The following is a 21,942-nucleotide window of genomic DNA, read 5'->3' as shown; positions in this document are numbered from 1 at the left end:
ATGGGTGCCTAAGCCCCCACCGGCCAGGCTGAGCTCTGGCGAAGCCGGCTCGTCCCGGTGCGAGGAGGGAGGTTGGGGAAGCGTGAGAATGTCTGTGCGCGCGCGCCCGTGGTCTCGGGCTCGCTAGCGAGGGGTAGAGAGAAACGTCCGGGGAGGCAGCGGCGACCCCGAGTGGAGGTGGGTGTGGAGGAGTCTGATCCCCGTGGCAGGGGACTCGTGGTGTGCCGTGGGATTGGTTGGAGCGATGCATGAGTAGAGGACGGGGAGGAAGTCTGCACACCTGGGGGGTTGGGGCGGGGTAACCGAGGAGGGCAGACCGAAGGAGAGGGAGACCGCAGGAAACTGGAGCTTGTTCTTCATTCTCGGGTTGGGAATATTAAGGAATAATGTCATCTGTAGTTAGTTGGCGGTGTGGGGAGGGGATGAAGAAGGGGACTAGATGGGGAAGTGAGAAAAGAGGGAGGCACTGTGGACAAGGTTGGGTTTTTCAGAAGAAACTGGGTTAGAATCAGTGTAGTTGGAAGATACCATTCTGAGAGTCGTGTGCATTCATTAAGAGTGGTGTAAGGAACTTACACCAAAGGTATGTCAGAGGTAGAGTGACACATGGATATAGTGTGTGTGTATGCGAGATGTGTGTTTGGGGTGGGGGGGGGGCGGCTACTGATGCCCATTTCAGAAAGAAGATGTAGATAGGTTGAACTTAGTACATGATGGCGAGAACATATTGAATGGAAGGACACCAGCTTTTGTGCAGCCAGAAAGGTTCCATGGAAGCTGAGTAAGAGCTTGGAGGCAGAGGTAAAGTGGGTCAAAAATCTTGATAACAGAGAAAAGTAAGGTTGTTAGATCCTGAAATTAACTGGGGAGTGACTACTGCTTAGAAAAGGGGAAGATTTTAAAATTGGTCCTTTTTGTCTTTCAGGAGCAGAACTAAGAAAGGGAGGCCTTATGGAAAGATGTTTTTAAAAAACTTGTTTCATACCTTGCGGAGGAGGGAGTTGGATGAGGTTGAAGTCTGAAATGAGTGGAAAAGTCACTTTATCTGTTTAGTGACGTGAACGTATTGATGTGTGTGGATCCCTATGTGTATATTGCAAGAGGTGTGTAGTTACATGATACATAGGGTAGCCATTATAATTTTTAAAGTAGTAAAGTTTTATTAAGCATAATAGGGAGAGGAAAGAATGAGATATTTGAACTATGCTTGAATGCTTGCTTTTAACACAACATATATGCCCAGTGACCATAGCACAGTTGGAATGATGTCTGTAATTTGAGGCCCTTTTTTTCATCTCAAGTATTCTTTTGTTGTTTAATATTTCAAATAAATACAGCTATGACAAAGATCTGTTGTAGGTGCTATAGAGAGATATGGAAACCATCAGGGTGCTGATTAGTCTTAAGGAATTTGCAGTTGAGTGTCTATTAGGCAAGTAAGTTAATAACAGCACAGAGTGTAAGGACCTTGAAAGATACCAAGTGTTGCCGGGCACGGTGGCTCACACCTATAATCCCAGCACTTTGGGAGGCCAAGGTGGACGGATCACCTGAGGTCAGGAATTCAAGACCAGCCTGGCCAACATGGTGAAACCCCTTCTCTACTAAAAATACAAAAAATTAGCTGGGCGTGGTGGCGGGTGCCTGTAATGCCAGGTCCTCAGGAAGCTGAGGCAGGAGAATTGCTTGAACCTGGGAGGCGGAGGTTGTGGTGAGCCGAGATCAAGCCATTGCACTCCAGCCTGGGCAACAAGAGTGAAACTGCATCTCAATAAATAAATAAATACATAAATAAAAATAAAAGATACCAAGTGTTTTGAGTCCAAAGGCAGGAGATCACCTGAGCAATGGGAGGGAATCAGGAAAGACTTTGTTCATTTGCTCATTCGTGTACTCATGATTCATTAGTTGTTTTGTTGATCACCTGTATGGGAAGCATTGTACCAACATCTGAGAATAGAAAAATAAGAACTCCACCCTCCTTTTACAGCGCTTACAGTTTGTTAGACTTAAAGAAAATGACACTTCGGATATTGTTCATCCTTAATGTTCATTTTGACAGATGTGAATTGAGAAAAGGGGAATTCCAAATGGAAGGAAACTGAGCAGAGTTATGTAGGTAGGGAAGTTGGGGGAAGGGAGGTTTTCAGTCCAGTTAGACAAGAAGGTAGTGTGATATAGCTGGGAAAGCTTAGAGTTGTAGAGATTATCAAGTTTGACCCTTTCCTTTTACACATGAAGAATGTAAGCCCGAAGAAGGTAAAATTGTTGAGGCTTATATAGCTGGTGTGTGGAAACTAACTCAAATGTAGGTCTTCTAACTTCAAGTCAGCTATAGTACACTGCATGTCAGTGTTCATCTGTTCTTTCCACAAATACAGGTTGAGAACATAATATATTCTAGTGTTGAGGGTACACTGGTGAACAAAAGGGTGAATGTGGGAGGATATATTATAGTATAAAGACACAGTCAGTAAACAGTTAAATATATTTCAGGGGGTCACAAACACTAGGATGAGAAATAAAGTAAGACAGGAATGTACTGTTTTATCTGGACAAAGTGGTCAGGGAAATCCTATTTGATAAGGTGATTATATTTAAGAGGATCCTGAATATCATGTTCCATAGTTTATAGTTAAAATGGGTAGACAATGGAGAATCTGAGATGGTTTGTTAGAATCAATATGTTCATAGCTATGTGTTAGGGAGATGACTCTGTGTAATGTATTGGTGGATAACAGAGAAAAGTAAGGTTGTTAGAGCCTGACATTAATTGGGGAGTGACTACTGCTTAGAAAAGGGGAAGACTTTAAAATTGATCCTTTTTGTAAGGTTCTTTTCCTTACAAAAGATTCCCTTTGGAATTTTGGTCCGGAATAAGGTAGTGGCAGTGGATCTAGAAAGTTATGAAAAGCAAATTGGCAGAGTGGTGGTACTTTTAATGGGGAAGATCAGTGGACTTTGAGAGGCTTCTTGTTATTGTACTTTATATTTTATAGCTTGACATCATAGGGAAGATTTCCTTCGATGTAGAATCAGTGATAGCTTGAGATGAACTTAGTTCTTTGAAGAAGGGAGAAGAGAAAAAATATGAATACAATGATATTTTTCAGCTAAAATTGAGCAGGCAAAATGGGGGAGGCATAGGTCCTGGGGTCCCTGAAAGATTCCTGGAGCCAGTCTTGTCTCAATCTTAGGTGTTTGTCCTAAGTAAATTAAAGCAAGCGTTAGAAGTCTGAGACCTAGGTGATGGTTGTGGGAATCATAAATAAAGGCTTGTGCCAGTCTGAATTTCCCTCCTCCTCTTTTAGATACTCATTCCATTTAAAGTCTGCAGTGGGGACACTAGAGAATGTCTTTAGGGAAGCATTATGTTCACGTTCTTTGAAAATAGAACTGTTGGTTTTTATAGACACTTCAGGGAGGATGCTGAGTATTGCTGAATGGATGTTGTTGGGGGGTATAGCAGTTGTTTTTCGTGACCTTGATTTTAAGAATTTTCTTGCCTACCTTTGTCAGTGGTGGAAGATCATGACTGGGCAATTTTTAATCTGCATGGTTACAGATCCTGCCTCATGTAGATGAAAATTAGTTTTGTCTCAGCTGAATTTTAATTTGTTAGACGAAATGAGCTGGGGTGTCTGGCATTGAAATGGTGTGGTGGTGGGAAACCAAGGAGCAAGATGGAAGTTTCAGAAGGGTCAGAAATGAAGATATGAGGTAAGAAGCCCCAGTAAGACCAATAAAGAGAAAATTCAACATCAAGGGAACTGAGTTAGTCTCAAGTTGTAAAAATAGAGCAGAGAAAACCTATCCTCTGTGTGGGAAAGATGATGATATTCTGGGCAGAAAAGGATAATGAAATTTTTTATTTGTTGAAAGGTAAGTATCTTGTTAATACACTGACAAGACTTCTAAGTGAATCAGTTAAGTTGAAAATACTTTCTTATGTTTTATAAAAATAAAATGACCTTAAATATGGGGGTTCTAGGCCAAATAATATTGGGAATTTATTACTCAAATTGAAGGAAAAGTCAGAGAATTTTCTCTTTCGATTTATGACAGAATGAAAGATTTTAAAAGACTTTGACACCTCTGTTGAGTAAAAGAAAAGGGTATATTGAATATAGTTCATTTGGTGGGGGTAGGAGAAGGTTAGGATAGGCCACAGGTGAAGTATAATATGCTTTAAAAGAATGACATTTTGAAAAAAAGAAAAATGGAAATTAACATATCAAAGTTGGAAAAGCAGGAGTTGGGGAAGTATTAAAGTACCAGACAGAGAAGACATCAAAGTTGTTTTGGAAGATGAGAAAGTAGAATAATCATAGCCATAGGGAATACCAGACAGGTCAAATCCTGTTATAAAAGGTAGCATAGGTGCCACCGAATGACTTCTGCTGCCGTTGTGGGAGGCACTGTTCATACTCTGCACTCCCTTCAACTTTCCTCCTTTCCTTCCTTCACTATTCTCTTTTGTCTTTAATTTCTTCCTATGCTGTGGGTGTTTCAGTGAGATCCACTTGAAGTGGATTCCTGCTGTTAGACTCCTTTACAGGAAAGGTCTAGAAAGTATCTGTTTTGTTTTATGCGTGTGTGTGTGTGTGTGTGTATACGTGTTTATGTGTGTGCATATATATATATATATATTTTTTTTTTTGGTATGATAGATCTATAGTGAAGAGGCTGCATCTCAGTGGTTCACTTGTCAGAAATTTTGTTTCTAATATAACAGCCACAGGGTTGTTTTCTAAGCCACAGGGTTGTTTTCTAAGCCCACAGAAAAATGGTTGTCATTTAAATAGGAAGTAAAATATCCAATACGGTATAAAATAAAAATAAAAATGTATCACTGTAAATCTTGGAACAGAGAGAGATAATGGGGATAAGACTGGATAAAGTTGCAAGCTGAGCCTTATCCTAGCCTGGGGAGAGGAACAGAGAAGATAGTGGGAGCATTGGGAGGAATATATAACTAAGTAGGATGGGCTCCAGGTCCCAGATGAGTTTAGTGATGCTAGATCAGATAGTGTATCCTGAAGCTTCTAGAAGTCTTAGAGCACATGCTGATTTTAGTTCATGTGGTCCAGGAAGTCGTTTTCCCCTGTCCCATCCACTTCCTTTCCACCAAGTACATCCTTTACGGAATGTAAATTAGCTTTTGTCTCGGAATATCAGCCAAAGGTGGTGACATTATTTGAATGAATGGCTGTCTCTTTAGGCTTATAAGTCTTTGTTATAACAGTGTCAATAGCTTATTACCTGCTTGGATATTGTCTGACTAAATTATTTTGGCAGTTAATTTCTGCTTCCCTTGTGGTTTCATTTGGATTCAAAATGTATACTTCCTGTCCTATCTTAGGTTTCATTTCTTTGCTTTCTAACAGCTGTGGTCTTCTGCCTTCACGGTAGAAGCACCAATTGCTGAGTTTTTTGTTGTTGTTTTTAATAGGTATGTTACAGTAAGATCTGGACCCACTAGTGTTGCAAGTTTCATAAGGCAGTTTTGGGGAGGAGAGTGGTTCACATTTAAAAGGGCTGGTGTGTTTTATACTTGAGAGAATGGTATTTCTAGTTCTAGATCCTTGAGGAATCGCCACACTGTCTTACACAATGGTTGAACTAGTTTACAGTCCCACCAACAGTGTAAAATATTTGTACATATTTTAATTTCTTAAATCTGTGTTCTCTTTTACTGGCCATTATTGAATACTTATTGTGTAGAGCACAATTACCGGGGTTTTGCCTTTGGCAAATTAAAAGAAAGACATTTAAGTAGCTATAATAGTAGGTCAAAGGTACTATGTAAGTATAGGCAAGAAGTTTATTTCAACAGAGGTGGAGATAGAGTGAAGAGGGTGTCTTTGAGGAGGTAAGATTTGGTTTGGATATTGAAAGATGGATGGGATTTTAAAAAGTGGATGTTGGGCAAATTGCCATTTCAGGCAGGAAGAACAACTCATGGCTCCTTTGTTCCAAATAAATTTTTTAAAAATTGATTCACTCATTTAATACATTGCATTAGTTAGTATTTTGACCACATCTTAAGTTTTTCTTAGGTAAGATAGGTTCATGGACAGAGAAGTGGTGATGTGGAAGTGGTAGTTCAACGATTTGTTGACTGCTGTGGGCCTCAAAAAGGGAAAAGGAATTTGGTCAGGAAGGTTCCTACAGAATCCCTTCTTTTAACTGTACTCTTAAATGTTTACCATCCTTCAGGACCTTTTTTCAGTTGTGTGGCTCTCTTCTTTTAGTCTTTTTAATTATTGCCTTTACTGCTCTTACCTTCTGTGAACCGATCTCAATTTTCCCTTAAAAGGCCTTCCTGTTCTGATTTTTCTTTGTACTCTGTCCTTCTTTACCTTTGTTTTATGGCCAAGCATTTCAAGTTTGCCCTAACCTATGTTTTTCCTTTAGTTACCATCTACTTTTCCTTGATCCCTTGCTATCTAGCCATTTTTTCCTGAGTACATTATTGAAATTGACATTTTCAAAGGTGCCAAAGACCTCAGGGTAGCCAAATTCATTTACTGATTGTTTTCCTTTCTCTCACACTCACACTTTTGTTTTCCTTCCTCTCTGTGTCCCCCTCTCGTATCTGTCCTTCTATCCATTCCACCAATAAACATTCAGTTTGGACCATGCTGTATCCCAGGTCCCTGGGGATAAAAAGAGACTATGCCCTCAAGTAGTTTCACTGGGCATACAAGTAAGTACTCAATTACCAAATAGTTCATACTGGCAATGGTATATAAACAGAGGCTTTATGGGGTCTTCTGAGCTCTATTGCGTTTAGCGTCAAGATTTCATGATTCTGATTACATTGCCCATTCTTTTGAAAAATTCTTCCAACTATTACCCACCTGCATTTCTTCCTGCAGGTATCAAGAAGAAAGCATTGATTTGGGGCTTTAAGCACGACCAGCTACTTTCTGTGTGGGCTAACAACTTAACTTTTCTGGGTCTTGATTTCTTTGTTTGTAAAACGGAACATTGATCTCCTAAAATTGCTGTCAGTGTTAAAATAACAAAGGTTTACATGTGTTTAACAAATTCTGGTTCTTTTTCAGGTTCCCTACCACCTGTCCCCCTGCCAATTAATCTTTGCATTGCTTCTATATTAATAGTCTTGAAAAAGTATTTGTATATGGCTTTCGCTTCCTTAAACTCATTTATCTGGTATTGTTGGCCTTCCATAAAATGACCTGCACCTACTTTTGCCTCATGATGTGTTCTTACTCCTTGATAGAAACCAACTGCCTTAGCCAGAGTAATCTCATTGTTTTCTAATCATGGCATGTGCATTCCTGCTTAAATCTCTCTTCCCATGTCATTTCCCATGTGGGAAGTGCCATTCTGTACTAGCTTAGCTTAAGCTTCACCTTCTTTTGTGAAGACTTCCTTGTGTACTCTGGTGATTTCTGCATTCTTTGAACTTTGTAGCATTTCCTGTATCTTAGTCATTTGGTACTTCTACTTTCTTAATTTTGTAATGATCTCTTTTTTTATATGTGACTTATCTCTGCAGCTAGACTAAGTATGGTTGAGACCATGTCTCAGCATCTTTTAAATGTACAGTGTACATAATTGGTGGTAAATACAATTGTCATGCTTTTGTTTTGTTTTTGCAAAACATTTAGGAATATTTGCCGTATGCCAGTGCTAGGCTCTGAGAATATAAAAATGAACTGATGCTTACTCTTTAGGATAGTGGCTCCTGCGGGAGACAGATGTGGCACAAGTATTTCAATATAATGTGGTAAATACAATGTGAAATGTTTTTAAGGAATTCCATGGGTGTACCAAGGGAAGTGGAACTTTTCCTGCATAGGACGTTTAGGGAAAGCTTCTGGAGTTGAATACCTGAGTTCAGTTTTACTTATTTTTTTTATTTTTCTCAGACAGGATTTTGCTCTGTTGCCCTGGCTGGTTTTGAACTCCTGTCCTTAAACGATCCTCTTGCCTCAGCCTCCCAAGTTGCTTAGATTTACAGGCATGAGCCACCACTCCCTGTGAGTTGAATTTTAAAAGGATGAGCAGGATTAGCCTGGTGAAAAAAGAAGAGAAGAGTATAGCAGGCAAAGAACAAAGTGAGTAAATGCCTCAGTGCAGTGTGTTTGAAGAACTCTGAAAGAATCCTGATACTAGGAATGACTGCGTTTGGTTGATGTAAACATTATGATCAGATTGAGACTACCAGTCACATTAGGTCATATAAATTAGGGATTTTGATTAGTCCATATCTCATTCTGCATTTTTTGTTGGGAGGGTGGGTCTAAGGTTCTCTTTTAGTGAATCTGGTCATTAATCTTAAGGGAGCAGTTTATATTTGAATGGCTGGTGTGTGTTATGCACATTCTTACTGGAATAGGGAGACCCAAGAGAGAAAGATTTATATAATGCCTATAGTACTTCCTCTGAGATACGTAAAGATTTAGATTTCCTCCCCCTGCTTTTTTAAGTAGCCTTAAAAAAAATAGCTATTTGGAACATTATTAAATGATTACGTGGGAGATGATGAGAGTGTTAGTGAGTACAGTAGTCCTCCCTTAATGATGGTTTTAGTTACCTTGTGGTCAATGGTAACTAAAAGTAGGTGGTCAGAAAATAGGTGAGTACAGTACAATGTATTTTGAGAGAGTGAGAGATTGTGTTCACATAACTTATTATTATAGCTTATGTCATAATTGTTCCATTTTATTATTAGCTATTGTGAGTCTCTCACTGTGCCTAATCTATAAGTTAAACTATCATAGGGAAGTCTGTATAAGAAAAAGGTGGTATATATAGTGTTTGTTACCACCTGAAGTTTCAGGCATCCACAGAGTCATCTCCCATGGATAATGGAGGACTAATGTACATGTAATTCTGAAAACAGCTTTGGGCTAATAGGACTTCTTTTATAGAATCCTCACCTTGAGATGAGGTAGAATGGAGGTAGAGTTGTGAGAAGGAGGAGTTCTATAGCATTAGGGGGAAATATCAAAAATCTTTAGTTACTGAGGTTAAGTGAGGTGTCTTTGGATTTAACTTTTTCAAGTCATAAAGAAGAAAAACTTTGCAGACCGTTTGATGATTAGTGTTTTGTTCTCACAGTTCTTGATGGCATTTGCCTACTGTGGTGTCTTGTCTTAAATGATAAGGATGATTCTGAAAGTCTGTTATAACTGCTATCTTGCATTAATATCCTCATCTGTTTCCCAAGACACTCTGAGTTCTCAGATTGCAGAAGTTGAGTTCTTTTTCTTTCCTCCTTCTTCCCAAAGACATATAATAGTATTTCAGCGCTGTGTTCGTTGGGATACAGTATATTGGATGTGTCTGTTTTACTAATACTGCCTCTTAGAAAGGTTATGAATTATTTAATTTTGTATCAGGTGATCACCTAACCAGATTATCTTTGAGATACTGTACAGTAATGAGATAATTAGTAGTGAGATCATCAAAGTAAAATGCAACTTGGAAGATGGTATTCAAAGAAAAAAATGAGTTAAAGACTGCTTACTTGAAATTTTTTTTATTACTGTTGAAAAAAGTAAAAAAGCATAGTGTTGAGAGAACCACCATAGGATAAATTTGGACATTAAAGAGTGTCTTAGGACATCTGCAAAATTTTGTGTGTGTGCATACATACAGCTTGTGTAATATATTTTGAAGTGAAATTTTTGTACTTTTAATATCTAATTCTGTGAAATCATATTCCTCAATTTCTGTTTAAATAACCAAAATGACAGTGTTATACTTTATCTGAAATAATCATTAGTTTTGTTTTTTGATGAAAAAAGGTTAGACCGTTTTAAGAACCACAACTCAAATGATAAGATATATTGGTCATAAATTCTGGTTTATGAAAGGAAAATAATGTAACAGATTAATTGCTTTCTAGTTTTCTAATGTAACGTATTAATTTGGTTGTTTAAACTCATACACAAGTCTTTTTGGCTCCCTAAGACAGTGGCATGGCAAATCGAATGAGCCAAGGTGTTTGAATTAAGAGTGGCTTAATTTGTATTTTGAGTTTCCTGCGTTCAGATCCCTACTGTGTACTAGCAATGTGACCTTAAACCTCTCTAGTTTTTTATTTTTGCTACCTGTAAAATGACCATGGTAGAATTACTAGGAGAATTACATGAGAAGATATACACAGTATAATCCCTCGGTATCCTTGAGAGATTGGTTCCAGGACCCCCACAATACCAAAATCTATAGGTGCTCAAGTCCTTTATATGTAATGGCATAGTACTTGCACGTAACCTGTATACATTCTTTACTTTAAATCATCTCTAGATCACTTACAATATGTAATACAATGTAAAAGTTGTTACACTATATTGCTTTTTAATTTGTATTTTAAAAAATTGTTATAATTTTCTGTTTTGTTTTTTTTTTTTGGTCTGCAATTGGTTGAATCCATGGATGAAGAACTTAGAGATAGAGGGCCAACTCATACTACAAAAGCCCTCAAGCTTTCTGCTTTTTGGTTACCTTTGCTGTTTCTTTATACCTGAAATAACAATTAGTCTTTCCACTATTTTTGGCAGCTGATGTGAACCTACAAGTGATGGCAGCTCTCAAGAATGTGTCGCCATGAACAGTTCTCTCTCCCTTTAAATTTAAATGCTATCAGGGAATTGTTAGCATTTCCTTTGTATGAGAGTTTACTTGCTTTTGTGTTGGATTTGGGAGAGGTGTGCAGTATATCCTGATGTGGCCATATAGGTATGTCCTTTAAATATAAATCTTTGTGAAACTTAGAAGGGGACTCCTGAGTTAATATCCTTTATTTTAAAATTTTTGATACGTTATTTTATGATTTTATAAATAATGTTTTTAGTAATCATTTTGACTTGTTATTTGAAAGGCTTCTTTATTATACTCTTAGACCATCTGCCATATAGGTTCTGGGTTAGCTTCCATTCGCGTGTAATCTGGCATACACTGACATACCTTTTCTTTTTTCAGTTCTGACATTGAGGCTTGTGTATCAATAAGGAATGACTTCACAGAGAGGCTGTTTGTTCTTTTGACATGATTGATAATAGTAATTGCCAGCACTTTTATGTTGTCCCAGACACTAATCCAAATATTGTGTGTTTATTAACTCTGAATAGTAGATGTATACTGCTGTTGCTCTGTTTCACAGCTGGGCAAACAGGCATAGGAGACATACATGCAGGAAGTGGCAGAGCTGGATTTTGAACCTAGGTATCAGGCTGATTCTATATGTATCTATATAGTTTTATACTCTTATTTGCTTAGGATTATATGATTTTGTTTTTATTTTATTTTTATTTTGTTTATATAAGACATAATGTAATGTATACAATTATAAACATGTATAATCTGAACGCTTTTCTCATCAATGTCAACCTTCCTAATGCACTTTTTCTTTGTAGATAATAAGAGAGAAGTGGGCCGGGTAGTTTTGCCAAAAAACTTATTGAGGGGAGATAAGATAAGCATTGATTTATGTTACTGACTAGTTGACCTGCTATTCCTCCCTTATTATAGCTGTTCTTTCTGAAGGTTTTGTCTTTAGTTAGTATCACTACTTACATACAGTCTTATTTCCTAGAACACTTGGGAATATTGAGAACTGGCTATTTTGGGGGAAAATAACTTTGACCTATCAGGGCTAATAGTACAAGTGGAGAATGACTTGCCAGTTTTGGTGGATAACTTCACTGCAGAAGATTTGGATTCCATTTTCCTCATTGATTTGGTAAAGTTATTACATAGAGATGTTTAGATGCCAGCTTCTGACATTAAGGATTATAATTTTGCGTGTATAAACTTTAAGTCTTAGATAATTTGCTTCTAAAGGAAAATTCAGTGTCACTTTTAAAAAGTAACAGATTACTAAAACTATACTTTTTATGTGATCTGATATCTTTGAATTTAATGTTTTCCCTCAGAAATTTATTGTTACCTGAAATTGAGACAGCAAGACTGTGGTTAACTAGGAAAAGGGAGAGCTTTCCTTTACTTCCCAGTCTTAATTTCTTTCTTTCATGTGACTTTACATTGCTTTTGAAAAGTTCCATCTTCCAGAAAGTCTTTCTTTGGATCATCTTAGAATTTTCTCAGGTAAATGACTAGATGTTTCTCCCCTTTTGTGTGTATACCATTTTGTTCTCATGTTATTTAAGAGGAGGGCTTTCTCTTAATTATTTTGGGACAACCTTAGAACCATATTGACACCCAGTAAATGTTGTCTAATATGTCTAATAATATATGAGATTGCACTTACTGCAAACATTTTTAATTACGTGAATTTCTCAGAGTAATTGACATATCTCAGTCTTCAAGGAATGGTAGAGTCTGAATAATTCGTACTATTCTTCATTGTTACATAAACAAAACCAAGCACGCTTGATTTAAGCAATGAAAAGAAGCAAAAACTGTATAAACTGTGTCACAGGCCTTTTTTTTTTTTGAGACGGAGTCTCACCCTGTCGCCCAAGCTGGAGTTCAGTGGCGCCATCTTGGCTTACTGCAGCCTCTGCCTCCTGGGTTCAAGCGATTCTCCTGCCTTAGCCTGCTGAGTAGCTGGGATTACAGGCGCCCGCCACCACGCCTGGCCAATTTTTGTGTTTTTAGTAGAGACGGGTTGTTTCTACTAAAGAGTGTTGGTCAGGCTGGTCTCGAACTCCTGATCTTGTGATCCACCCACGTCAGCCTCCCAAAGTGCTGGGATTACAGGTGTGAGCCACCACGCCCAGCCTTTTTTTTTTTTTTTTTTTTTTCTGAGACAGGGTCTCACTGTGTCACCCAGGCTGGACTCAGTCATGTAGTCACAGCAACCTCTATCTCCCAGGCTCAAACGATCCTCCCACCTCAGCCTCCTGAGTAGCTAGGACTATAGGCGCATACCACCACACCCACCTAATTGTTGAATTTTTTTCTTCATAGAGATGGGTCTCTCCAGGTTTCCCAAGCTGATCACTGTCTTTTTAAAGCAATGCTAACACACTGTAGATGTAAGGATTGAAGAATACAAGAGTATATTAGGGTTTTAGTTGCAAGGAACAGAAAAAACACTGGCTCACTTAAGCAGTGAAAGGGCTGGAGATGTAGGACCAATAGCTGTATTCGTTTCCTTTTGGTGCTCTAACAAATTACTACCACAATGGTGGAATTAAAACACACAACAGTTCTGGAGGTCAGAGGTCCAAATCGGGTCCTACCAGGCTAAAATCAAGGTGCCATTGCTTCTAGAGTGTCTAGGAGGAAAATCCTTTTCTTGCCTTTTCCAGCTTTTCAGACTGCCCACATTCCTTGGCTCATGGCCCCCTTCCATCTTCAAAGCCAGTAGTCACATTACTCTACCTTCTACTTCCTCATCACTCTCTTTCTCTGACTCTCCTGCCTCTCTTTCACTTAGAAAGATCCTTGTGATCACATTGGACACACCCAGATAATTCAATACACTCTCCCTTTCTCAAAATCCTTAACTAATCACACCTGAAAAACCCCTTTTGTAGGTAAAATTCAGAGGTTCTGGGATTAGGATGTGGACATCTCTGGGGAGCCGTTATTCTGCTTTCCACAATAGCTATGCAGCCTGGAACAGTGCCTCAAATCACATCATAGAACTCAGCCTGTGAAGACACCTTGCAGAACCTTGATTGTGTCAGTTACTTTGCATCCCTGACCCTAACACCACTCATGCTGGCCCTATTGGAAATTGGATGTGGTTGCTGCCGCTATCCAGAATTTATTAGCCACAGTTCCCACTTTTTCTCATTAGTTCACACTTAAATGTGGGCTTGGTGTGTTTATTGACGGAGCCTGAATTATGTATCTGTACACTAGCTACTAGCTGCAAGTGAAGCTGGTAAATATATAATGGGAAGCAGGTTCTGCTTTGTAAATTGTGGGGATTTCTCAAAAATAGGAAGAAAAAATTCAGATGCTGGGCTTCTAAAAGGAATACTAACCAGAGAGAACACATAAGTACAGTTGAGAGTCGTTGGTATAAGGATTCTATTCATTTGACAAACTGTACCAGAGATACACAGATGGATGACATACATTTCTGTTTCTTTTTTTTGAGATGGAGTCTTGCTCTGTGGTGCAGACTGGAGTGCAGTAGCACGATCTCAGTTCACTGCAAGCTCTGCCTCCTGGGTTCATGCCATTCTCCTGCCTCAGCCTCCCGAGTAGCTGGGACTACAGGCGCCCGCCACCACGCCTGGCTAGTTTTTTTTATTTTTTAGTAGAGACGGGGTTTCACCGTGTTAGCCAGGATAGTCTCGATCTCCTGACCTCGTGATCTGCCCGCCTTGGCCTCCCAAAGTGCTGGGATTACAGGCGTGAGCCACCACACCCAGCCCATTTCTGTTTCTGTTGGTGCTAGCCAGAGCGAGAGTGTAAAACCGTGTTCATATGCCAGTACCCTAACATAAATCAGTACTATTTCTCTTGAGACCCTAACTGATAGGAAGCCAGCTCTGTTATGTGAAGGCTTTTCACTTAGTGTGTTTTTCATCTATTCACCAAAAATTGCTATTGACTATACTTCTGCCTTTCAAATGGTGACATGAGAATAGTTGATAGAGGAAGGTGAGTAGGTTTTGTGGTTTTTCTCTTTCACTCCAGCAGGTTATCAGTAACAGTGATATTGATATATAACTGTGCTGTCCTATGTGGTAGCCACTGGCCACATGTGGCCCTTTAAATAGAATGAAATTTAAGATCTAGTTTCTCAGTTGCACTAACCATGTGTCAAGTGCTCATGTGGCTAGTGACTACCATTTTGGACAGCTCAGTTCTATACCCATAGTGTAGCATGTTTACTGTGCAAGAGTCAATCCAGGAAAAATAAAATGTTTATAAGGCTTTTTCTTTCTTTTTTTTTTTTTAAGACAGGGTCTCACTCTGTCACCCAGGCTGGAGTGCAGTGGCACAGTCTCAGCTCACTGCAACCTCTGCCTCCCAGGTTCAAGTGACTCTCCTGCCTCAGCCTCCTGAGTAGCTGGGATTACAGGCATCCGCCACCACGCCCAGCTAATTTTTGCATTTTTAGTAGAGAGGAGGTTGTGCTGTGTTGGCCAGGCTGGTCTTGAACTCCTGACCTCAGGTGATCCACCCACCTTGGCCTCCCAAAGTGCTGGGATTACAGGCTTGAGCCACCATGCCCGACCAAGGTTTTTTTCTTTTTAACCCTAATTATTTTTCCTTTTGATACAGTGCATGAGTGTTCACAGTATCTTTCACATGTGTTACATGTTTTCACTGACAGAATCCTGCAAAATAAGCATAATTAACCCTCACTTTTCATACGGTAAAGTGAAGCTCAAAAATAAAAAGTTCAAACAACAGAGTTAGACAGGGCTTGAATTTTATTTAATTCTACTCAATCCAATATAAAATACTTAAGGTGCTAAGTACTGTGTTAAATAATAAGACACTAAAAAGCTAGCTGCCTTGCCCCAGTCTGGTCCTCATTCTCAGGTTCTTGTCAGATCTTTCTGCTTGGGCTGGGCAAGGGGGCACGGGTGGAATAACTTTGTGAAGGGCAAGTGTAGTTTCTTTGAGAGTTGGTTACAGCTCTGGCTGTTGTACATCTAACTCCTAGGTCCTACAGCTTGGGCTGGGACCTCACCTCCCTAAGGATGGTTAGATGTGAAGAATGAGTGAGAGAGAGATTGATTGATGATATTGATGTTGACCATAGAGAAATAGTAGCACTGTTAATGGAAATGAGGAATAAAAGTATGGGTACTGAAGGGAATATTTCATGAATATCTATGGTGAGATGCCAGATAGGCAATTGGAATAGGACCATGGTGTGAACTGGGTTGGAATTATTTACTTTGTATTGTCTTTAATAATGGTGAGACTTGAATCTACAAGCTGGGAAGTATGAATTATAGAAGTATAAGGGCATTAGGGCCAGCTTCTTAGGGAACAAGTACCAGATGGTAATAAAGATCAACTTCAATTCTCAGTGACTTTTTACTCTACCTATATAGGTGGAAGGAGAAAGAAAAAAGAAGAAATGACCTATCAAAAACGTGAGAGGGTCTAGGAAAGACTGAGTAGAAAAGTTTTAATGAAGGGGTTGCTCTAATGCAATAGTTTGCAAAATGTGGTCTCTAGATGAGCATCATCAGCATCACCTGGGAACTTAACTAGAAACACAAATTTTTGAACCCCATCTCAGACCCGCTCAATCAGAGCCTCTTGCAATGTGGTCCAGCAATCTGGGTGATCCAGGGCTAGTGTTTGAAAAAACACCGATAAAGTATAGTATTGAGTAGTAAGAGTTCAGGAAATACAGGGACTGAGAAAAAGCTCTTAGATTGGTCAGGAAAAGTCATTGGTAACACTTGAGCAAATTTGCTACAATGTTAAAAGACCCTAATTGCAAGTTTAGAGATGACTTAGGTAATCAGAAAGTAAAGCCAGTAGCTATATATATATATATACACATATATATATATATATATATAGTCTTTTCATAAAGTTCAAAGACAAGGAGAAAGATAGATGCTTGATGACAAAAGCAGGATGGATGGAAACTTAGGTTGGAAGGACTGGAGTACATTTTATGTTTTGGGCTTCAACAGACAATATAAAAGGGCATTTATTTTGTAGAAATTATTTTAGCCTTACCTATGCACATTTTCTATGCAGAAAGCATTTTAAGTATAAAATATTTTAAAGTTGGCTTATAGGAGACTGATATTTTAATAACTCTATTATAAATGTATATCTGCATTGAATAAAATAAAAACATCAAGATTAAAAAATTTGTTAACATTAAATTGCCACCACTACTAATACCTTCTAGTCTTTTTATCAATATAGAATATGCATTTTGTGCATATACAGATAATGCATTTTAAACATACACTTTTAATCAAATTCTCTGTTATGAAATATATTTATTTTAAATGTATAGTTAACAATTTTGACAAACATATGCCCCTATAACCATCACCCTGATTAAGTACTTTCCAAATCCCCCCAAAGTGCTTTTATTTATGTATTTAATTTGAGATTGAGTCTCACTCTGTCACTCAGGTTGGAGTGCAGTGGTGCAATCTTGGTGCACTGCAACCTCCGCCTCCCAGGTTGAAGCAATTCTCCTGCCTTAGCCTGCTGAGTAGCTGGGATTACAAGCATGCACCATCATGCCTGGCTGATTTTTATATTTTTAGTAGAGTTGGGGTTTCGCCATGTTGGCCAGGCTGTTCTCAAACTCCTGACCTCAGAGTGCTGGGATTACAGGCGTGAGCCGCAAGGCCCAGCCTCAAAGTGCTTTTAGACCCCTTGCAGTCATTCTTAACTCTGGTTAACCCTCTGTGCCTCAGGCAATCATTACTCTAGATTTTTATCAATATTTATTTTGTTTGCGTGTCCCAGAACTTCTGAAGTGTAGTGATGTAATGCATTCTTTTGTGCCTGTATTCTGTTGGCATAAAACATGCCAAGCGATTAATCCACATTGTTGTACACATTAATAGTTCCTTTCTTTGTTTACTGCTGAATAATATTCTTTTGTGTGAATAAAAGAATATTATTATTGTCCATTCAGCTTTTGATGAACCTTTAGGTTGTTTCTAATTTTTTGCTATTATGAATAAAGCTAGGAACATTCTGTAAAAGTTTTTTTGTTTACATGTGTTTTCATTTCTTTTGGTTTGCATGTATGTATTTTGGGATATAAATGTGTGTGTGTGTATGTATAGAATGTTACATACATGCACATATATATACACTTGGGTACATACATATGTGACTATATACATATATCTCTCGTTCTCTCTCCTAGTCTGTGGCTTGTCTTTTCGGTTTTTTGAAGAGCGTAAGTTTTAAATATTGATGAATCTAGTTTATTAGGTTTTTTTCTTTTACTGAATTTTATTTAAGAATTCTTTATCCTGGTTTGGTGTCTTGATCAATTTGTGCTGCTATAATAAAATACCCAAGACTAGGTAATTTAGAAGCAACATAAATCTATTTCTCACAGATCCAGATGCTGGGAAGCCCAGTATTATGGTGCCAGCAGGTTCGGTGCCTGGCAAGGGCCCAGTGTCTGCTTCCAAGATGGCACCTTGTTGCTGCCTTCTCTACGGAGTACAAATGCTGTGTCCACTTACGGCAGAAGGGATGGAGGGGCAAAAATGGCCCTACCTGATTCTCTCCAGCCTTTTCATATGGCACTGATCTCATCCATGAAGGCAGAGTCCTCATAGTCTTGATCACCTCCTAGGCATCTTAATACTGTTGTGTTGGGGGTTAAGATTTAACATGAATTTTGGAGGAGGAGGCACAAACAGTCATACCATATCAGGCGGTAAAAATTTACTCCTTAGTTTTCTTCTAGAAATAGATTAAGTCTGTGATCCATTTTGGATTAATTTTTGTGCAGTGTTGTGTATTGTTTGAGGTTAATTTTTTTCTGGTTTTAAAATTTTCATCCAGTTGTTCCAGCATCATTTGTTGAGAATATTGTTATTCCCATTAAATTACTTTGATACCTTTGTCAAAAATATATTGGCTATGCATGTAAAAACACACACGTACACATATACATAAATACAGAAATAGGTCAGCCTGTTTCTGACCTCTGTTCTGTCCTATTTGTCTGCATGTCTGTCCTTTTACTACTGTACTGTCTTGGTGACCACAGCTCTCTAGTTTTGAAATCAGGTAATCTAAGTTCTCTATTTTTTTGAGAATTGTTTCAGCTATTCTAGGTTTTTACATTTCCAGATAAATTTTAAAATAGCCTGCCAGTTTCTAACAAAAACAATCTGCTTGCGTTCTGATTGCAATTGTATTATAACTATAGTTCAGTTTGGGGAGAATTATATAAATCCTTCTGAAGAGTCAGCTTTTGGCTTTCACTTATTTTCTGTGTCTGTTTTCTGCTCTTTACTATTTCTTCCTTCTACTTTATTTGGATTTAATATACTGTTCTTTTTTTTATAGCTTCTTAGATGCTTAGGTAGATGCTTAGATCAAGGCTTTTAGATCTATTTTAACATAAGCATATAAAGCTATAAATACCTCCCTAAGCACTGCTTTTATTGCATCTGACACGTTATATATGTTTCCATTTTCATTTGGCTTAAAATATTTTCTGATTTCTCCTGTGATTTATTTTTTGACCTGTGATTATTTACTTTTTATTTGTTTTTAGAGACAAGATCTCTCTGTTGCCTAGGTATTGTACAGTGGTACAATCATAGTTCACTGCGACTTCAAACTCTTAGGCTCAGGTGATCCTCCCACCTCAGCCTCCTGTGTAGCCAGGACTACCGGAATGCACTGCCACTGTTCCTGGCTAATTTTTACAAACTTTTTTGTAAAGATAGGGTCTTACTATATTGCCCAGGTTGGTCTCAAACAGCCTCAAGCAATCCTCTGGCCCCAGCCTCCCAAAGTGTTGAGATTACAGATGTGAGCCACCATACCCGGCAACCTACAAATATTTAGAAGTGTTTGATTCATTTCCAAATATTTGAGGAATTAGAGAACTTTATTTGTCAACTTAGACAACCAATTCTAGTTGTTCATCTTTTTTTTTTTTTTTTTTTTTAATTTGTAGTTCTGTGACTTCAATTCTTTTAAACTTCTGAGATTTGTTTTGTGGTTCAGCATATGTTCTATCTTGGTGAATGTGCCATGTGCACTTATAAAGAAGGTGTATTCTTTTGTTGGGTAAAATGTTCTGTAAATACCAGTGGGATCTGTTGGGTTATAAACTTAGTGTTGGTCTAACCTTACTGGTTTTGTTTGTTTGTTTGTTTGTTTTTTATTGAGATGGAGTCTTGCTCTGTCACCCAGGCTGGAGTGCAGTGACACGATCTTGGCTAATTGCAAGCTCTGCTGCCCGGGTTCAAGCGATTCTTGTGCCTCAGCCTCCCAGGTACCTGGGACTATAGGCACACACCACCACACCTGGCTAATTTTTGTATTTTGAGTAGAGACGGGGTTTCGCTGTTGGCCAGGCTGTTCTCAAATGCCTGACCTCAGGTGATCTGCCCGCCTTGGCCTCCCAGAGTGCTTGGCAGGCGTGAGCCATCACACCCGGCCACCTTAGTGGTTTTCTGCCTACTTTTTGTTAGTTATTGAGAGAGTTTTGAAATCTCCAAATAATTACAGATTTATCTATTTCTCTTTTCTCTGTTTCTGTTTTTGTGTTTTCTTTTTCATTTGTTTGAAACGGGGTCTTGCTTTGTTGCCCAGGCTGCAGTGCAGTGACGCCATCACGGCTCACTGCAGTCTCAATCACCTGGACTCAAGCAGTCCTCCCACCTCAGCCTCCTGAGCAACTGGGACTACAGGCATACGCCACCATGCCTACCTAATGTCTTCTGTTGTTTTATGAACTGTCTTAGTCTTTTTTTTAGTTGCTCTAGTAGTTACATTATGCACCTTTATATAATTTTATGTATAATATAAAATGTTACAACAGTGTAGTGCTTTCATTTTCCTTTCCTTTTGTTTGTACTACTGTTGTCAAACAGCTTCTATATTTAAGTTTCAAAATATAGAGGGCTTTTTTGGTTTTTGTTTATTTTTTTCTTAATAAATTGACTTTTAAATATGTTTTAAAACAAAGAAAAAAGTTATTTTGTATTTACTCATATGTATACTATTTCTGGCACTTGTCATCTCTTTGTTTAGTTCAAGGCTTCCATCTGATATCATTTTCTTCCAGCCCAAAGAGTTTCCTTTTTAATATTCCTTATGGTATTGATCTGTTGGCATCAAATCTCCTCAGCTCTTATGTGTCTAAAAAAATGTATTTTTTTCACCTTTGATTTTAAAGAATATTTTTGCTGGATATAAAATTATATATAGATAGGCATTTTTTCCCTAGTATTTTAAAGATGTTATTCTGTTGTCTCCTGGCTTGTCTTTTTTCTAGCAGTAACTCAGCTATCGTTCTTTTGTTTTTGTTTTTGAGATAGTGTTTTGCTCTGTTGCCCAGGCTGGAGTGCGGTGGCGCTATCTTGGCTCACACAACCTCGCGTCCCGAGTTCAAGCGTTTCTCCTGAGCAACTGAGACTACAGGCGCGTGCCACCATGCCTGGCTAATTTTTGTATTTTTAGTAGAGACAGTGTTTCACTATGTTGGCCAGGCTGGTCTCGAACTCCTGACCTTGTGATCCACCTGCCTCGGCCTCCCAAAGTGCTGGGATTACAGGCGTGAGCCACCGTGCCCAGCCTCTTATTTTTATTCCTTCTTATGTAATATATATATATTTTCTCTCCTTTTATCATTGTTTTGCAGCAGTTTGATTAAAATGTCTTTGTGTGGTTTTCTTTTGTGTTTAAATTCTTGCAGTTGAGCCTCTTAGATTTATAGGCTTATAATTTTCATCAAATTTGGATTCTGCAATTGCCATTGAAGTCGGTATGTTCATTTCTCCTGTATAATTCATGTGAGAAAATACGGTAAACCTGTGTTTTCTGATAATTGTCTAATTAATACAAAATTTCTAAAATTAGGATTTTTGTTTTACATTATGTTGAGGAGGAAGAGAGAGTGAAGAAAACAACTAGAGAGAGAACTCCTGGAAAGAACTTACACTAGAAGACAAAACCAGGAGGATTTCTTGACGAGTTCTTTTTCAGATTTAAGGGAAATAGGATGTGGGTATGTCGTACGCTGGTCAAAAAGGCAAACTGGGCCAAGCACAGTGGCTTACACCTGTAATCCCAGCACTTTGGGAGGCCCAGTTGGGCGGATCATGAGGTCAGGATTTCGAGACTAGCCTGGAAACATGAGGAAACCCTATCTCTACTAAAAATACAAAAATTAGCCGAGCGTGGTGGAGCTTGCCTGTAATCCCAGCTACTCGGGAGGCTAAGGCAGGAGAATCGCTTGAACCCAGGAGGCGGAGGTTGCAGTGAGCCCAGATTGTGCCACTGCACTCCAGCCTAGGCGACAAGCAAGACCCTGTCTCAAAAAAGAAA

At 38.6% G+C, this 21,942-nt stretch overlaps 1 protein-coding gene across 21 annotated transcripts in view; it reads left to right on the top strand.

Annotated features, from left to right (window-relative positions):
- The window catches only part of SMG7 (SMG7 nonsense mediated mRNA decay factor), an 88,602-nt gene that overhangs the window by 1,404 nt on the left and 65,256 nt on the right, over positions 1–21,942 (top strand). For 6 of the 21 annotated variants that reach the window (XM_007989226.3, XM_037985831.2, XM_073011685.1 and 3 more), the window contains exon 2: positions 926–1,103. The exons of 12 other annotated variants lie outside the window; for them this stretch is intronic. The gene's annotated coding sequence lies outside the window, so the exon portion shown is untranslated. Of the gene's footprint in view, positions 1–925; positions 1,104–7,901; positions 8,091–10,541; positions 10,720–21,942 lie in introns of all 21 variants that reach the window. 3 more of the 21 variants (XM_073011682.1, XM_073011684.1, XM_073011681.1) reach the window with 2 other exon arrangements.

This window comes from Chlorocebus sabaeus, chromosome 25 (genome assembly GCF_047675955.1).
Source record: "Chlorocebus sabaeus isolate Y175 chromosome 25, mChlSab1.0.hap1, whole genome shotgun sequence".
In the NCBI taxonomy this organism is placed as follows: domain Eukaryota; kingdom Metazoa; phylum Chordata; class Mammalia; order Primates; family Cercopithecidae; genus Chlorocebus; species Chlorocebus sabaeus.
This window is presented reverse-complemented; position numbering and strand designations above follow the sequence as displayed.